The sequence below is a fragment of the Camelus bactrianus genome, chromosome X (assembly GCF_048773025.1).
Source record: "Camelus bactrianus isolate YW-2024 breed Bactrian camel chromosome X, ASM4877302v1, whole genome shotgun sequence".
NCBI classification, from domain to species: domain Eukaryota; kingdom Metazoa; phylum Chordata; class Mammalia; order Artiodactyla; family Camelidae; genus Camelus; species Camelus bactrianus.
In genome coordinates this window covers 90,345,677-90,363,551 of record NC_133575.1, presented here as the reverse complement: position 1 = coordinate 90,363,551, position 17,875 = coordinate 90,345,677, and the positions used below count along the sequence as shown (strand labels likewise).

General features: G+C 38.7%; 1 protein-coding gene across 3 annotated transcripts in view; it reads right to left on the bottom strand.

The window, feature by feature from the left end:
- The window catches only part of PLS3 (plastin 3), a 76,441-nt gene extending 62,061 nt beyond the window's left edge, over nucleotides 1-14,380 (bottom strand). Inside the window, exons 1-2 of one of the 3 annotated variants that reach the window (XM_045518003.2) lie at nucleotides 14,224-14,365; nucleotides 13,558-13,802 (exon numbers count right to left, since the gene is read on the bottom strand). The gene's annotated coding sequence lies outside the window, so the exon portion shown is untranslated. Of the gene's footprint in view, nucleotides 1-12,698; nucleotides 12,828-13,557; nucleotides 13,803-14,223 lie in introns of all 3 variants that reach the window. The other 2 variants (XM_045518002.2, XM_010956884.3) reach the window with 2 other exon arrangements.
- Between the last annotated feature and the right edge of the window lie 3,495 nt (nucleotides 14,381-17,875).

Genomic DNA, 17,875 nt, shown 5'->3' with positions numbered 1-17,875 from the left:
CACAAGGTCCTGGGTTCAATCCGCAGTACCTTCACTAAAAGTAAACAAATAAAGGGGGAGGGTATAGCCCAAGTGGTAGAACGCATGTCTAGCATGCCTGAGGTCCTGGGTTCAGTCCCCCGTACCTCCACTGAAAAATCAAACAAATAAATAAATAAACCTGATTACCTCCCCCTGCAAAAAAAAAAAAAAAAAAAAAAAAAAAAAAAACAAATAAATAAATCTAACTACCTCCCCTCTCCAAAAAACTTAAAAAATTTTTTTAAAAGTTCAATTTAAAAATCTAACTCAGAACTAAACACAGAATATAGTATAATTAAATTGATAGGGAAAAGGGAAGAATATCTACTTGTGACAATTTCATACCCTATTTTAAACACTATTCCCACTAATCTTTCCAAAACATTATAGACATAACTACTGACATCATAATAGCTTTATATACAGTCAATTCATGTCTCCACTGGAGCATTTGATCTGGGGTACAAGGTATTTTTTTCTGTTCAATACCAAAATAACAAGCTGATATAAAGAAGAATTTCAGGGCAAAACCCCACCAATGCAAGACAATTTTGATATCTGTTATTAGAAACATTTACTTAAGTAACACTTCTCTCCAGATAGTCACGTGGCTTACTCCTTGATTTCCTTCATGTCTTGCCTCAAATATCCTCCTTTCAGTGAAGCCTTCTGTGATCATGTGACTTGAAATGGCAATGCCCTTCTTCCCACTCCCTATGCCCTCAATCCTGCTTTAATTTTCTCCATAATACATTACCATCAAATATACTATATATATGGTTGTTCATTTTCTATCTTACCCTAGTAGGATGTAAGCTTCATAAGGATGGTAATGTTCGTTTGTTTCAGTCACAGGTATAATCCCTAGTGCCTAGAAAATACCTAATCTATAGAGGTGCTCGGTAAATATTTGAATAAGCGAATGAATAAATGAATGAAATGGAATTTTTTTCTTGGTGAGGAGTAGTACAAAGGAGAAAATGCTACATCTCTGAGAGTGTTAAAATCCAGTTTAGAAGAAATCAAGAGTGATAAATCCTACAATGTAATCCAATATATTGGCATTAGAGTTTTCAAAATCCTTTGGATGCAATACAATATAGGAAACTCTTCAAGATCAGTGATTAAGACTACAGCTTTCTTAGCATAAGAGTATGCTGGATTGAAAATATGACCTAGAAAATAATTTACCACTTTAAAGCTATTGCTAATGAATTTCCATTAGCTATGGAAGAATTGATCAAGTTAAACCAAACTGCATACGTTATAGGTGAAGTGAGTTTCAGAAAGTTCATGCCAACTTCAATGTCACGGCATCTGCCTCTTTGTTAACATCTGAAAGAAAACTCCAGTTAGTATAAACTGATTCAGGGAGGAAGAGGCATTTCTATTAAACAAAGCTGGACTCTGGATGTGGTGTTTAAACTTACGGCGAGACATAAGTTGATGGATTAGGTATCAGGAGACCCCATTCCCCACCAGTGTCCTCGACCACTGCATGCTGGGGCAAGTCAAAATCAGTTAGACCTCTGTTGCCTCATCTGTAAAAATCAGTGGCTGGGTTAGACTCTGAGCACTTCAAACGATGTCACATTATTTTATTTATCTTAGTTATAACAGTGCCTAGCATGCTGTTGGTAATTTAATAAAGTCCTGTTAAATGAATTAAGTAATTAAATAGGAAGTTCCAAATGGGTCGCCCTGAAATTGTACCTTTTCTTGACTGGACTACAGCCCTCTCTCTCAGGGAGACTGATCCCTTCCTAATGGGCCTGCCAGGTGCTAGCTGCCCAGAAGAGAAAGGCAACTGGGTCCAGGAATTTCTCTGCGGGTGGAATCCAGAAGATAATGGCAGAGATTGGTTCTAGACGTCATTAGCTCTTTTGATCTGAAGCTATGTAGGTGAATCTGGGGCCAAAGGTGCTTGAAAGAAAAACTCTGATCTGTAACTGAAGGTGATCATCCTTGGATAATCCCTCCTTCTCATGCTCACCCCTAAAAAGTCAAAAGGTAAAGAAAGACTCCCTCAAATTCAGTGCTGCACTTTCTAAATGTAAAACACCAAGCACTTCTGAAAATGTCACATGTTAAATGTACTCAATATTATTTCTCGATGGATACACAAGAAACTAGTACTAATGGTCACCTCCTGGGAAGGGAAATGGCGGACTGGAGTCAGGGGCAAGAGTTTTCTTTTCTTTTATGTCCCTTTATAGCTTTTGAATTTTGTTCTGTGAATAATTTCATACTTGAAAAGTAAATTTAAAAAAATATATTAGATGTGCTCGATAACACTTTAGATTGACTGAAAAACATTTGTGTTTCAAAGCTTTTATCATTTACTTCTGCAATACTTAATACTGCTTACCTTTGTTCCTTATAGTAGGTGCTCAATAAATGTGTCTAAATAAGGAATTTTGTATAAATCTTTTATACAGCAAGTTTTAGAAAAGCTGATTACACAACTTTTTCAGGCTTTCTATTATTTAAGGAAAAATATTACTAAGGAAAGAGGTAGTATTGGAAACAAGTTGATGATAATAAGTTACTAAGCATCAGGAAACAAGAAAAAAACAGCTACACTTAGATGTAGAAATCAATATTGCTCAGAGGTAAAGCAAGGATTTACATAACAGCAGAGTAGTGGTAAATGAAGTGTGATTTTGTCAGTATCACTTCTAACTCATTAGCTGACTCATGGTTAGACATTTAACACTAACATGTCCCATTATTCATAATAGCCAAAAGTGGAAACAACCCAAGGTCTATCAACGGAAGAATGGATAAACAAAATGTGGTATAGCCATACAATGGACTATTATTCAGCCATAAACAGGAATGAAGTACGGATACATGCTACAATGTGAATGAACCTTGAAAACAATATGCAAAGTGAAAGAAGTCAGTCACAAAAGACTGTATGTTCCACTCATATTAAAGTCCAGAATTGGGAAATCTATAGACAGAAAGTAGATGACTGATTGCTTAGGGTTGGGGAGGTTGGGGGGCTGGGGAGAGAGATAGCTTGAGAGTATGGAATTTCTCTCTGAGGTGATGAAAATATTGGAAAATTGGTGATGGTTTGTGTGTATCTATGACTATACTAAAATCCACTGAACTGCACGCTTTACATGAGTGGTACAGAATGTGAATTCTACCTTAATAAAATGGTTTTAAAAAGTGAAAAAATTTATATGTTCCAATTTCCTCTTTGATTCTTTTTTCCTCCCTCTTTGATTCTGAAATTAAGCAGTTCTCATAATGAAAGTGCCATCCTTAACATTCACACCTGACCACTCATTGAAAACAAAAGAGGAAGAAGAGGGAGGGTATAGCTCAGTGGTAGAGTGGGTGCTTAGCATGCACAAGACCCTGGGTTCAATCCCCAGTACCTCCGTTAAAATGAATAAACCCAATTACCTCCCCTCCTAAATAAATAAATGCAAATAATTTTTTTAAAAAAGAGAAAGAAAACCAAGGAAGCCATTTGCTTAGTCTTCTTATAGGGTCATATCATTATGTATTTTATTCAGTGGTTCATAAGTTACCAACTTGCACATTAGGTTTTCACAATTTAATTTTTCTTTATCAGCAAGGCCCATTCATGGACATTTATATACTCTTTCAGATGTATTTTTGGAGACCAACTGTGTGCTAGGTGCACCGTGAAAGAACTAGGAGAAGGGGTTTATTTTTCTTTCTCCCTAGAAGTACAGTTCTTCCCATGGTACATGACAAGAATTTAGTACTGTCTTTGAAAAAACCCATATACAGCGGACAGAGTACACCCAGATACAGTCCATCCATCTGATCCTCTCCCACCAAATGAAACAATGATCAGATTTGGAATCCTGGGTTTTCCTGCTCATTTTAAAGCCTGTAATAATCAAGAAGTTCAAGGCAGAAAATAAAGGTGTCAGCTATACCTGGAGTTACTTGCTATTACCTTTGCATCAGATAAAATTTAACAGAAGGCTCTACTACAGAAAATATGAGAGCCGCCTGTACCAGTAATGGCAAATCCATGTTTTTCAGGGCTTCTGCATACACAGACATTTCCCCAGCTGCAGAACCAACTACTGCAGAAGTACATGCTGTGCACAACATCTACAATTTAGTAAAGCTGGAAAGAATTTTATTTTTGTAAAAACTAAATGGGGTGTGGCTCATTTTCTTGCCAAAGGGCTATTTTATTCCAAGACACTGGTGTCTGCTGACCTTCATTTATAGGCTGAGCAATGTTCTATTTAAGTAAAATTAACTCATGGTGGGCACTTTTTTTAGGATGCAATAATTATTGCAAAGAAATAACAATGTTTAAATTTGATTTGTTCTCAGTTTAGATTTGATTATACTGGGTTATACGTGAATGTCTTTGTTCACACAAGGATTAAATTTAGAAATTATTTTATGTTGAGAAAAAAGGCCGTATTTAAGTTCCTTTTCTACATGTAGGAATATTTTTAGGTTTCATGAAATCCAATATTACTTTTCTCTTCTACTAGACTGGAGGAGTGTCTTATCCATCTTTGTAATGTCAGCACCTAACAGTCTTCATTAAAAAACTAATTTTAGTTGAATGATGAAGCCATTTCACAAACAGACTAATTAAGGCATTGTCCATGTTATTATCTTTGGCTAACTATTTCTCTAGCTATAGTTTGTACTATTTCAATATATATTTGGGCACATTTTAAAGTTTTCCTGAGTTTTCCATCTATTTGTATATGGCCTGTAGGCCTTCTATATAATCCTTACATATTTAAAGGTACTTGACTTAACATAACAAACTTCCCTTCATCTCTACACAAATCTTCTCTGGTTAGGGAAATTTGCCACCTTTCATTTGCATTTGTAAATATATTCTAGTTTGCTTTTTTTTTTTTTTCCTCAGGGGGCCAGCTAATGCTGGAACACTTTGATTTAGGATAAGACACCAAATGTATGGGTTGGCTTATATTTTTAAACATGTAAATCTATCAATATTACTTTTTGGTTATCTATACTTAATGCTTACTTGGCTATATTTGTTTTTTTAATTGTCATTAAGACAAAATATAAAATTTTTATTATTTATAATCACTTGCAAAAATGATTCAACTGTAGCTTTAAACTCGAGACCCACAAACTGCTCAAAATATTTACTGAATGTGTCAATGTCCGTCATCATTTCCTGGTTTTTGCTTTTGAAAACTTCCACTAGAGGAAATAATGGGCATTGTAAATTTAAGATTAATATGTTTTGGATTCACCCATGTTTAAAGGCTACGTGTCAGATTTAATTTATAACTCTCTGTCTTCACCAGCATTTTTAGTTTTCACTAGTTTATTCTCTTTTCTCCCATATTTTCAAAGGTAAACTTCTAAACACTAATGTCAAGACTATTTCTGCCATTGTAGAAACATTGAAGAACTTGAACCTTTTTTTTCTTCCCTCAAAAATCAGGCAGCAACATTACCTATTACCTTTCATCCTGATCTAAGCTATATTTGTTAGTGGCAATTAGTTTATAATCGTGTCTGTAATATATATTAAAAGAGTCATGTTTCCAATTTTCCTTTGAGGGTGAATTTAGACTGCTGGATGGCATATCCTCATAAAAGGATAAATTAAATGGTAAAAAAGGTTTCTTAGCTATGCCAGGAAGCTTCTTCAACCTGGAAAATTGTTAAAATCCTCCCCATTTGTAATAAAAAGCATTAGAAAGTCGTATTTTCACAATACTATTAAATAAAACAGAAAAAATAAACTACTTTATCTTGAATGGTGATACTTCAGGAAAAAAAGTTTAAATTAGAGGCAAATGAAGAGGTAGATACAGATACCTGACAAAGATCACCTAAGGCAACATTAATTGCCCTGTAAATGGGAACATTGATTGAGGACCTACTATACGTTAATTTCTTTATAAATGTTCTCGGTTTTAAGGAAACAAGTGACATTATCCCGATTTTATAGTGAAACTGAGGTTTTGAGGAGTTAAGAAACTTCCCCAGTATCACAGACATATAAAATAGCAAAACCATTGGAACTCATATTTTATGCTAAAATCCATCTTGACTACGACACCTAGCATGTACATGATCTCTCTGAGAAGAACAGAAAAAGGAGGTGGTGAGAATGAGTTGTCGGTCAGACAAAACTTTCCACACCGCTTCTGGGTCATCATGGGATGCCCAGACCAACATGGTCCTTAGTGCCACTGGTGAACTGGGGGAAAGAGACAAACATCAGGAAAGGGTCTGTGAGGCAGCACGGGTAAGTTTAGAGAGGTAGATGCAGTGTGCAATGAGCCTTTCAAATATACAAAATATTTGTTAAGTCAAGTGTTGTAATTTGGGAATATACCATAGACTGAAACTGGGCACAAACTAACTTGGTGGCATCAGAAATTTTCCCACTAATGGATCTGAGTTTAATTATTTAAGCAACCTGAATGAAATATAAAATTTTGAGTTTATTGAGGAATGTCAAAGAACAGGCATACCTCATTTTATTGCGCTTTCCAGATATTGCACTTTTTACATCTGGGAGGTCTGTGGCCACCCTGCGTCAAGCGAGTCTATTGGCACCATTTTCCCAATAGCATTTGCTTACTTCAAGTCTCTGTGTCATATTTTGGCAATTCTCACCATATTTCAAACTTTCTCATTATCATTATATTTCTTAGAGTGCTCTGTGATCAGTGATCTTTGATGTTACTAGGACTCACTGAAGGCTCCGATGATAAGCATTTTTCAACAGTAAAGGATTTTAAATTAAGGTATCTACATTTTTTAAAACATAATGCTATTGCATACTTAACAGACTACAGTCTAGTGTAAACATAACTTTTATATGCACTGGGAAACCAAAAAATTGGTGTGATTCACTTTATTGCCATGGTCCGGAACCCAACTGAAATATCTCAGAGGTGTAGCTGTACTTCAAGAGACCAACAGCCTGAGATTAAAAAGCCTATCAACAAACACAGCCATCTAACCAACTTCAGGATTAAAAGTTTCTTTAGGATCCTGAAGGTTTATGGTCACAAATAAGCTTTGTATACTTTAACTGAGTTTTATAGCAACCTGAAATCTAATGGCTACTTAAATACAAACCTGTCTCCCTTCCCCCATTAACAGTTCCGTTTCAAAAAATAGAACTTCCTATGATTGTACACCCCACGGATTCTACTTCATCCTGCCTTGCACCTGCTAAGTAGATCAGAGGAAACCAAAATATGTCCAAGACATATACTTTACCTAAACCAGCTTCCAGTTTAGCCACATACGAAACGCTATATAAAGAACGGCTTTTTTTTTTAACCCAATGTTTAAATCTCAGAGACTGTCAAAGGAATTCATCTTTAAAAACAAAAATCTTTGCAATTTCTCTTCTAAATGTTTATCCCAAAGAAATAATCAGAGTCATAAAATGGTTTTTGCCTCAGGATGTTCACTGAAGCATTATCTATAAGACAGGGAGAGAACGCCAACTTCCAACAATCTGGGATTAGTGAAATACAGTATGAAATATCCATTATATAGAACAGCATGCAGTAATTTACACATTTTCAAAAATATCTGATTACATGTAAACATAAAAACATGAAAAGAATGGATACACACTGTATATACAGTATGATCTCAATTTTAAAATATCTTACTTTCTGCACAAGAAACAGATTAAAAAATATGAACGAATGGTACAATTATGAGTAATTTTTATTTTCTTCTTTATAAACTCTTTTATGTTTTCCTCTAAAATTTTTACTACGGCCCATCTTAAGTACACAACCACTTAAGACATTTTCCAGCAGATTAACTAAATCATATATACTGATAGCAATAGGATATACCCTAGGAATCATTTACCATTTTCACCTCTGAGAAAACACTTGACAGTCTTAAATGGTAATTCTCCCTGACCTGAAATACCAACTCCCAAACATCAAAAAGAGTAAGAAATGGCAAAAGTGGTAATACATAAGCAAGTTAAGAAATACAGGTAAAAGCCTTAAAAATTACATTCATCTACAAAAGACAAGATATTTATTATTCAGTGTCAACAGCAGAATGTCAGTCTGAGTGCAACACTGTAATTAGAGCATATAATATAGGATGCAATAATATGAAAATTCACAGCTATTATACTGCCCTCACAAATTCTATTTTATAGAAAGTAAAAACTTTATAGATACACTTTATATATAAACAAATTTTATATATACATATAAGTTAAACACAGCTTAAGAGAATCAGAGTTGTATTCTCAATCAATGGGTTACATTACAAAAAAATGATTTGCTATTTAATCTTTTAAACAAGAGATGTTAGAAATAAGAGCTCAGAATTTACAAAAGAAAATGACTTCAATTAGCAAAAAGAACCCTCTTCAGAACTAGTCATGATACCAGGTTATTTCAAAAGTCCTTTAACTCAGGGTTTTCTGCTTATTTCATTCTCATTAAGTACTATCACTACACGAATGATACTTAAACAAATGTTATCAATTTTAGCCTACAAAATAAAAATGCATGATAACGCAAAGAATGACAAAGAACCATCATGTAATTGGCAAGGTGAAAACAGACATTGAAAATCAATTCCAAGTTAATAGTTTTGAGGGCGGGGGTAGAAAATGACCCCTCAGAAGTCTTCTAGCCCAAAACATGTTTGTTTTTCAAATGAAGATCTCCATTAACTTCACACCTTTTCTGTGTTAATGATGGCATACAACTTAAACATACAGATTATGTGCTTATCCATACCTGCATATGCAATTTAGAGTGCAATTATACAGAGAAACACTTGATTTTTTCCTGAGCAGCTTTGCACAAAACCTCGTATTACAGGCAATCATAAAACTAAGAATGAAGTATAATAAGCCAAAGGATTTTGTAACGATTACCAATGAACACCAAAATACTGCTCAGTAGTTACTTGGGAAGGGTTAAAAAAAATTCCACCACATTAATGGCTTTAATAGGCTATTTGGCACAATACTGGAGGGAAAAAATATAAGGAAGTATTACACATATAGGTTCTTACTCGCTTGTTATCAACCATGTCTCTTATTTTTCATTATAGTATGTCTGGCTTTATTTCTCCTTTGCTTGTAAAAGTGGATGGCTGGAGAACACTTACAGACGAGTAAAAATGTGGCAAGACTTAAGTGATGAGAATTCTACCATTTTTGTAAACTCCTGTTAAAGCTTTAGTGTTTATATGATATACTACTACAGTACTTTGAATTTATAGAGCACCTGTTTGCCGAAGAGCCAAGGCTTACATAGCTCATTTATCCTTTCAGCGTGCCTGTGAAATACATAGATTGGAAACAGATGGCTTACAAACAAAGTAAAATCCAGATACGAACACCGGGAACTTCCATGATTTACTTAAGATGGTCTATCTGTCCAAATTGTAGAGGACTCAAAGACCCTGGATTCCACTCAATGCCTTTTCCAGTAAACAATACTACCTCCTTATCATCAAACAAATTTCTACACTGTTAAAAAAATTAAGCTATCTCATAATATAAAATCAGTAGGTTTAATGTGCCAAAATTCCTTGATAAGGAATGATATAAATGGTGTCTCTGTATTTTAAACATGAGTCATGGAATAAGCAACTGGTGATCATCTTCCTGGATAATCACCGATTTGCCAACTAGGAAGGTATTTAGCTTGGTTCAGTATAGTTGCATTAAAATTTGAAAAAAAATCAACTGATAAATATAACTGAAATAAGCCAGACTATATCTATTTGGGAAGAAAAATCCCTGCAAACCAAAATCTTTGAGCCATGCCTTCATTTTATAAATGAGAAAATGTATGGTATCTGGCACGTGTATGTACTCAACGTCAGTTATCAATATAATAATCTTAAGTGATTTTCTCAACATCAAACTATGAGTCAGTGGCAAAGCCATGTCTAGAATCTAGTTCTTCTGAAGCAAGTTTAACATACTTCCCCTTTAGTATCGGGAAAAATTTTTTTAAATGGCGGTACTGGGGATTGAACCCAGGACCTGTAACGCTAAGCATGTGCTGTACCACTGAGCTATGACCCTCCCCCTCTTAGTATTGAAATTTTCACTTAATAGCAACGCTTTTTCATCCTTGAAACAGTTTATACTCTCTCATATTTGTCTTTCAAGTGCTAAAAATAAGGCAAATTCTATGTTATTAAATATATTAAATTTTTGGAAGCTGTCTCACCTCCATAACTACAAGTTGGCCCACGAATTATCAGATCTTCTCCTGAGACTGACATTTCATGATTAGATAGGTTTTTTATGTTTTCAGGCCATAATTTTAACCAAAACTCTCCCCAAACTAAAAACAGCTAGTGACCACTGGTATCTAAAAGACCTTCCAACAGTATGATGTATCCAAAAAGCTTCTGAAACCTCCAACACATTGAACATACATTATATGGTGTATCACTCTCTAGAACAATTATACAGACTCAAAACATGATCTAGCTATTTTCTTCTAAACTGAGTTTTATTATTTGCACAGATCAAACTCTCCCCCATCACTTTTCACCAGAAGAAAAGTTGTCATTCGAGCAAGTACAAAATGATTCCAAAAAGATACTCAAAGTGTCATGTATTGATAGATGCTCATTTTCAATTTTATACCAGCTACTTGTGAAATCTGTACTAAAAAGCAAAAACAATTTGGCATACACATTCCACCCAGATTATAGCAAACACAATAGCAAATTCATGAATTTATCATGTGTGCTAAGAATATGTCAGTAAATTTCTTAGAAAGGCAAGTAGAAATGCCTAAAACAGGCTATGGAATAATGGGAAGTGGACTTTTCTCCTTTTCCTTGTCAGTTTCACCAAAAAGAATCACTTTCGTGCTCAGGCCAAGCTGGCCAAGCTGGCCAAGCTGGCCAAACTACTACCCCCTTCTTTTCAGAAACAATCACGCTGTTTGCCTACGAGCAAAATTTCATGTGGTTCCTGATAGTGCCCTGGATACTGACATTCTGCCAGTATAAACAGTCACGGTCAAGTCTAATGTGCTTGTAACCATTTGTAGAAGAGACTTAATCTCAACCCAAATATTGCTCACTAGTTATAATTAATCCTTCCACCCAAAATGCATTAAGCGTAGACATTTTTAGCAACTGACTCTAAATGATGGCATCAGACTGGAGACCCTGGTCTTCAGTGTTGACTGTCTGTGTTAAATCAAGGCAGAACATAATTTATTTGGCTCCCCACTCCAGGTAAAGAAAGTTGGGTAACTTGCTAGATCTAACGGTAGAAATTAAGAATTTGACTCACAATCCCCTAATTTTAATGAAAGCGTGTGTTTATTAGATCATATCACTAAAAAATGAAGTCAGTGGTTGTAACTGAGTAGACGCCCCAAGACAATGAAAGGCTGTGGACTGAGAGCCTAGTGAGGATCCTGTTTTGACACGAGTTATATACTATTTTAAGAAGAGCTTATCTTCCTACCATTTTAACCTAGTTGGATAGTTGTACTCCTCTTTTTTTTAAGGTTAAATATTAGGAGTTCAGTCTAAAATTATATTATCCCCTCACTTCCACTAGGGGGGGTGTATCTACCAGTATAGTTAACTCCAATTAACTCAGGTGCAGCTCGAGTCCACTTTCAGCTAATTGTGCTGCAAAGCTAGCTTTGCCGTCAGAACTATGTGCTTTAAAGTTGTTCTAGTTTTTAGGCTTACAAACCCATGCACAGCATGAAAATGGAGCGCTCAAGTCATTCAGAGGTTGCTGCAGTAGACAACGAGGTTTTGGCTAAAGCATACAAAGCCAAAATCTCTTAAATGTTCCCAGTTTCATTTTTAGCTGCCCTACTTGTTTTGAAGACTGAATACTGATCAACTGGGTCTATTTTTGTAAATAAGTAAAGCTTTTAAACCCCCAACCTCATATGTCCCTCTGCCCTTTAATATACCCTGCAATATATAATCTGAATAGCAAAAGCAAAATTGCCACATTTTCCCACCAGCAGTCTTAACTTGGGCCACAGGGTCAGGTATTGGTCATTATGGGAGTTGTTCCCATTTCCTCTTATTATTATTCTACTAATCTATTGACAGGCAAAATCCAACCAGCTCGATTTCTTAAATTTAGTGTCCAGTTTTTGTGCCTGATTTCTGATCCAATTAATTCCAAACCACAATAACTGATGGTTAATTTTAGCCAAGAGATTATTATCCACCACCTTCAAGCAGATGCCTAATATAGAGAACAGTTCAATTGGAATATAGGCCAAACCCAGGAATATGGACAAAGCCTAATTTTTTTTAACACTAACTTATGTGATATAGCTTCAAATCTATCATTTAGGAATGAAATAGGGCATGAATAAAAGGATGATTACCCTAGGAAATAATTAGTAAGATATTTTTAAAATTTAGAAAAGCCAAAACTAGATTGAAGAGCCACAGGGGAGATATATATCCCAGCACAAACATATTTCAAGCCCTTATTTTAAAAACAGCTCCTGTTTTTAATTTTGGATAAAATCTGAGTGCCAAATTCCCTTACTGTTCCCCTCATCCAAATCTAAGTAGAGTTCCCTTGAGTACAGGCTAGTTCACACCCCTCTCCCCTTTTTCGTCGCGGCAGTTTTGGGAAAATGGACTTCAGCCATTACATTCCAGTTTTAAGTCAAAAGAAGTCATGTGACCATTACCCTAGGGGCATCAGAGACTTGGGCACGTGATGCCAACTGGCATGTGTGGGGCTTCGGCCACTACGTTGGAATTCACTGTAAGTTGCATCTTCGGGATCAAGTTCAGGCTCCCAAATACACTTTGAAATCCTGTAAAGCAGAATATGTACTTACCTCTCAAAGGTTTTAATTTCATCTAGGTTTTCTACCAACTGTGCGGCCAGCCAGGCTCTCTTCCCCACCCCCCATCCCTCCTAACAGGCCGGGCACCCCCAGCATCCCGTCTATCTGATCCTATATGGCAAGGCTCTCGAACCCAGTTAGTTCTAAACTCAACCTTGTGCACCACCCGGGATGTTGTGCAGATCAGGTGCGGAACAAGAAGCGATGCAGGCGGGAAGTGTCAGAAAGCATTAAGCCCACTCCACCTCCCGGGCTGGGATCTTCTGCCCTGGAGCCGGGCCGTCGGGATCGCCAGCACATTAGAGCAAGTAGTAGCAACAGCAGCGGCGGCGGCGGCGGCGGCGGTGGCGGCAACTTTGGGACTGGCGAGAGGCCAAGGCGGGGGTGGTCGGCGTCCCCCAGCCTCTCATTAGAGCGCCTAAGTGCTGCGACGGGGGGAAAGTAAACACCAGCAAGTGCAGCTGTGTCGGGGGAGGGGGATACTGCCCCCCTTCCACCTCCCCTTCTGCTCTGCCTCCGAAGGAGCCCCGAGAGGTCCCGGACGGCCACAGCCTCGACTGCGCGCTCGGGGCTGCTGAGCCAGAGGAGCTGAGAAGGGACCAGACAGGCGACGCGGGGTCGGGGGAGAGGAGAACGGTAAAGGTACTGCCCTAATGGCCCGGAGATGTTCTGCTACTGAAAAGAAAAAAGTGCTTACTCATAGGGAGACGCGGTGCGATCGCGACGCTCCCGCTCGCTAATGGCAAGGGAAGCAGGCGGAAAGGCAGGCAACGGGAGCCTTTCCTTCCCTGGGCCACGGCACCCCGCGGAGCCCCGGGGGCCGGGGTGAGCCCGCGAGGTCACCAGAGGCGGGCGAGCGGAGGCTGGAGGCGTCGCAGGCAGCCGGCTCCGGGATTTCCTGAGTCCGGAGCAGACGGAGGAGGGGGAGGAGGGTGGCAGTAGCTGGAGAAGGACGACAGAGGGAAGTTAGGCGTTCGGTTTCCACTTCGGGGCCGCCCCGCCGCCACGGAAAAGGAGAAGGGCAAGGGTTGGCGTCAAGGACTCCAGCCCAAGGTTGGCAAGAAGTTAAGAGCAACTAGTGAGAAAACACTATCTCGCCAGTGAAGAGCAGAAAACGTGTTTGCGGCGGGTGGTAGTCGTGGGGAACATTCGCTCACTCCCATCCATCCTTGATGCGAACGATCGCTTTGGCGCCCAAGGGCTACGACTGATATTTCTCCAGTCTCCCTCTCTGGGCCCCCAGCCCCCCATGCCAGGCACGTTCCTGCCGGGGTTCCCGGAGATGCTCTCCCCTGGACCCACTCCCTCCCACGCCCAGGGACCCCGCTCCCCTCGTGCCCTCCCGCGCCTGCAAAGCACTTACAGAAAGTCGCAGAGTACCAGATCTGGCCCGGCAGCCTCCGACCGACGCACTCAGACAACTTCTGCCTCTCGGAATCTTTGCGGCTGTGGTTCTAAAGCCACCGCTCCCTCCCCTCCTGCCAACCCCCTCCGCTCCTCGGCCGCCGCCATTGGCTCGGGTGGTGCTAGCAGTCGGCCTGGGAACCAGGAAGGGGATTGGGCCACGAGCCTGTCACATCAACTGGGTGGGGAGTTGGGAGAATAGGCACCGGGATGGGCGCCCTGGAGGGATGGGGACTGTAACTCTGCGGCAGGGATCAGAGATTGGTCCTCTGCTCCTGTTTCTCCCTCTCCCTGGCTCCCTCTCCCTCTCCCTGGCTGAAATTAGAAGTCCTTGGAGCCTGGCTCGGGGGACCACGTTCCAAAAAATTGTGTGGAATCAATGAGAGGGTTGAGAATGTCGGAGTGAGAGTTTGAACGTCAGCAAGCCCCTATTTAAGTCTATGGAGGGTACAATTTCTCCCCAGCGTCGCGAAGAGAAGCTCGGCATAGGAAGGGACGTGATGTAGTTTCTTCTGCTCCAGTCAGCCCACGTGTGGAACAACACAGAGGGAAAACCTCAGCAATCTTCCCTTTTCTACTGGGTCTAGGAAGCAGATGTAGGGACAGGACGGAGCTCTCATGTATTTGACTTCATGCCAAGTAAACAGTTGACCTAAATCACCTGTCTGGTCCGTTTGTCCATTCGGAAAAGGAGTGAGAGGTGGAGTTAGGAAGGGGCGGTGGAAGTAACATGGTTCCACTCATTTGACTGGAAATGGATATCAATTCTCATCTGTCTCCTTTCACCACAGAAAACTTGGAGACATGCTCCTGCTTCCCAGAGTACCTTTTCTTCTTCTTGGCCTCCAATGTTGTAGCTGACCTCTTTCCTGAATGGGCAAGGTTTCCTCTCCTTATCTGCATTCCAAACCTTTGGCTCACTCCAGGTCCAAAATCGGCCCTGAGGACCAGATGCTGACGGATTCTCCAGGGTCAGGTCAAGAGACTGGCTTGTGGGACAGCTGTAGAAGAGAAGGCGAGGCCCTTTCCTGCTTCAGTCACAACCATTTTGTTCAAGATATGTGGGCTTGGAAATTTTTTAAAGAATTTAAAGTTGATTCAAGTACATCTCATTTTATTTGCACTAGGAAAAATGCTAAATTAAGAGTGGCCTGAAAAATTGAATGGTCTTGTCAAGGAACCCTCACTTCATCTGCTGTTATGAATTTCCTTAGAGAAATTAACCTATAGTGAGTGCCAGAACTTCTTAAATGGGCAGGAAAGGGGAGTTCATATACTGCCTAAAAAGCCAGACTAGCAGAGAGGGAATTGGCACTGGGAAAAAGCCTCGTTAAATATTAATTAATGATTAACCAACTGGAAGAACATATGAAAGGCACAGAAAGGTGAAAAAGAAATGAGAGGGCAATCATGCTTTCAGAAACATTAAATTTTTGTTGTGACAGATTTTGTACTGGGTCAGGTTTGGGTCAGCACAAAAATACTGATTTCAACATGTTCGTGTTGGGTGGACCAGGCAGTACACCGCCACACATATTTACAAGGGGCTCAAAATGAGATTTCTGGCTTTCAGTAACTGGCCCAAGGTTTGGTATGGTTTCTGATATTCTTTACACAAAATTTCTAGATACACTCAATATAGTACTTCAGTTTCCTACATTTTATGGTGTAAGTCACCACTGCAGAGCTTCCACCTGCTTTAAAACTTAAAATTACAGACTTAGTATGTCTGTACAAAGGGACTCTGCAAGCTGAATTTTCAAGTATGGATGTATTTGTCTCAATTACTTAGTATTCTATTTTAGTTTATTTTTCAAGTGTTAGGCTTTAGAATGAGTCACAATTTTAAGAATCCTATGCATATGCTATTGATGCTTTCCTGTTTTTTATTCAGAAAAGGCTACATGGAAGCTGTACATAAGCTTTACTTTACTTACTAACATGGAGGATGTCAGAATTCAGCAAAAGTTAGTTGTCAGGAAATGTCACTTTAATGGAAGTGCAGTGGTCCGTAGTTTCAAAGCCACAAGGTGCGCAGGCAGTGGCACGCATTGCCTCAGTAGTTTCCAACAGATAAAACATGCCCTAAACACAGAAGTACCTATCTGAATGCTGGTTGAGAGTCCTATTTAACAAGTTCAACAATATAATCCAAGTAGAATTCCATTTTAATGAATACTGTTAAGATAGCCATTTTGATGTAACTGAGCTACTTTTGTGTTGCCCAAAATCTAAAGGGCCTTTTCAGAAGTTAACATTTTGCTCTAAGACAGGAGACTCAGACTCAAAGCTCTATTCAAACTGCGTTTCTTTCTGATCTTTCACACTGTCAATTTAACTCATATGGGGTCATTCACAAAATAACCCAAAGTTGGTAGTTTTCCTTTATATATAGGAAAGACACAGATGATCTTCAGGGTCCCTTTCAGAGCTTAGAGGCAGATTATAGGCTCTAATTCATCTTTTAAAAATTGAGTTATAGTTAGCATACAATATTATATTAGTTTCAGGTGTACAACATGATTTAATATCTTTATACATTACAAAATGATCACCACAATAAGTCCAGTTACCATTCATCACCATTCAAGTTGTTGTAATATTATTAACTATAATGTCTATCTGTGCATTACATCCCTGTGACTTTTCAAAAATTTTATTTATTTATTTTTGTCGGTGGGAAAGTAATTAGGTTTGTTTATTTATTTATCTATTTATTTTTTATGGAGGTACTGGGGATTGAGCCCAGGACCTTATGCATACTAGGCATGCACTCCACCACTGACCTATATACCCTCCCCCACCGTGACTTATTTTATAGCTGGAAGTTTGTACCTCTTATTCCCCTTCACCTATTTCACTCATCCCCCCCACCCCTCTCCACTCTGGCAACCACCAGTTTGTATCTCTGAGTCTGTTTCATTTTGTTCGTTCATTTGTTCCACTTTTTAGATTCCACATGTAAGTGAAATCATATGGGATTTGTTTTTCTCTATCTGGTTTATTTCACTTAGCATAATACCCTCCAGGTCCCTCCATGGTGCCACAAATGGCAAGATTTCATTCTTTTTTATGGCTGAGTAACATTCCATTGTATGTTATACACCACATCTTCTTTATCCATTCATCTATTAAATGGGCACTTGGGTTGCTTCCATATCTTGGCTATTCTAAATAGCTGCAATGAACATAGGGGTGCATATATATTTTCAAATTAATGTTTTTGTTTTCTTTGGATAACTACACAGAAGTGGAATTGCTGGATTGTATGGTAGTTCTAGTTTTACTTTTTTGAGACACCTCCATAGTGTTTTCCATAGCGGCTGAACCAGTTCACATTTTCACCACAAGAGTTCCCTTTTCTCCACATCTTCACCAAGACTTGTTTCTTGTCTTTCTGAAAATAGTATGGGTTCTAATTCATCTTAACAGCACCGTGCATAGCACCTGGCACATAGGAGTTTAGTAAATGTTGAACTAATGGATATTTTATGGTTCTATTCATATAAAAACAAAAACAGAAGGCTATATCTAAGTCTCTCACAGACACTGTGAATCAGTAGCCTAAAAGTTTTTGCCCTTTCCTTCCTTCTCCAATTTTCAATCCCATG